This window comes from Propithecus coquereli, unplaced genomic scaffold (assembly GCF_000956105.1).
Source record: "Propithecus coquereli isolate 6110/MARCELLA unplaced genomic scaffold, Pcoq_1.0 Scaffold146, whole genome shotgun sequence".
NCBI classification, from domain to species: Eukaryota; Metazoa; Chordata; class Mammalia; order Primates; family Indriidae; genus Propithecus; species Propithecus coquereli.
In genome coordinates this window covers 1275641-1277197 of record NW_012138969.1, presented here as the reverse complement: position 1 = coordinate 1277197, position 1557 = coordinate 1275641, and the positions used below count along the sequence as shown (strand labels likewise).

Genomic DNA, 1557 nt, shown 5'->3' with positions numbered 1-1557 from the left:
GGCATTCTAGCCCGGGCAACACAGTGAGACTCTGTCTCAGAAAAAAAAAAAAAAAAGAAATCCTTCCTTACCCTTTTGGTCATAAGGATGTTCTCCTCTACTATTTTCTTCTAAAAGTGCTTTTTGCATAAAGGTTTATATAACCTGGAATTTACTTTTGTGTAGAGTATGATTTAGAAATCTATATTTTGCCATACATATAACCAATTTTTCTATCACTATTTATTGAATAGTACAATTTCTCCAAATTTGTATAGTTTCTTCTGATATATATTGTTTCCACATTTGAGTGGGTTGTTTTGAGGTGGGTTGTTTTGAGGTCTCTATTCTGTTCCATAGGTCTATTGTCGATAACTATACCATTAGTACCATATGTCTTAATTATTATAGTGTCATAACAATTTCTGATATCTGGAGAGTAAAGTCTTCCAACTTGGTTCTTCTTCAAATTTTTGTAGATATTCTTCACTTAGTGCCCTTCCATGTGAATTTAGGATGAATTATATCAAGTTCTATGGAAAAACAATGTCAGCACTTTGATTATAGTAACAATGAATTTAGGATTATTATGAGGCTGACAGCTTTATGATATAGTTTTCCAAGCTAAGACTACTGCCAGCCATATAGCACTTCTGTTTAAACTAGGCAACTAAACTCTTCCTCAGGGCAGATGCAGCCAGTTCCACGTGAATGGAGAATGCAACATGAGCTGGATTTTAGCTCCAACTGCCCTCCAGCCCTAGAAATACTGAATCAGAAATTCAGGGAGTGCCATCCAGCAATCTGTGTTCTAGGAAGCCTTCCAAGTCATGATGATCCACACTAAAGTTTGTAACAGGTTTAATCAGCCCCCTATTCAGGGATACTTGGGCAGTTTCCTTTGTCTAATATAAGCAATACTGTAATGAATCATCTTACATAAACCTTTTGTACCCATGCACATATATATATATGATAAATTTGCAGATATAGAAATGCTAAGTCAAAGAGTAAATGCATTTGTAATTTTAGTAAAAATAGACAAATTGACCTCCATAGGAATTACACCATTTTGCACTGCAACCAGTATCATTTAAGATTGCCATTACCCACAGACTCACCAGCAGTATGTTCTCAAACTTTTGTATCTTTGCCAAGGAGAGATGCATCTTTTATGCGGATGTAGAGTGTTAATAAGAGCTCAAGACATATCATCCCACCTACCTGACCTCCATTAAAACTATTAAGGGTTAACAGAGAATGCGAAGAATTATTTCCAGGATAGAAAGTTGGAATGTATATTATATAGTCTCACAAAAGAAGAGCTATAGGTCCAATATGGCAGTGCCCAGTGGTGGTGTGAGTTGTGAGGAGTTCGCCGAGTCCCAGGAATGACTCAAGGTGATGAGGACAACTGATGACACAATAGTACATGAATTAAGCACTGTGTTAAGCACTGCGGTTCCAACAGCTTCCTTTGCAGGGAAAATTGATGCCAGCCAAGCCTGTAAACAACTTTATGAGTCTTTGATGGCAGCTCATTCCAGCAGGGACAGAGTCATAAAAAATTGTATAGCC

At 37.0% G+C, this 1557-nt stretch overlaps 1 pseudogene; it reads left to right on the top strand.

Moving 5' to 3' along the window:
• The first annotated feature begins 1317 nt into the window (after positions 1-1317).
• Positions 1318-1557, top strand: part of LOC105806798 — a 9881-nt pseudogene continuing 9641 nt past the window's right edge.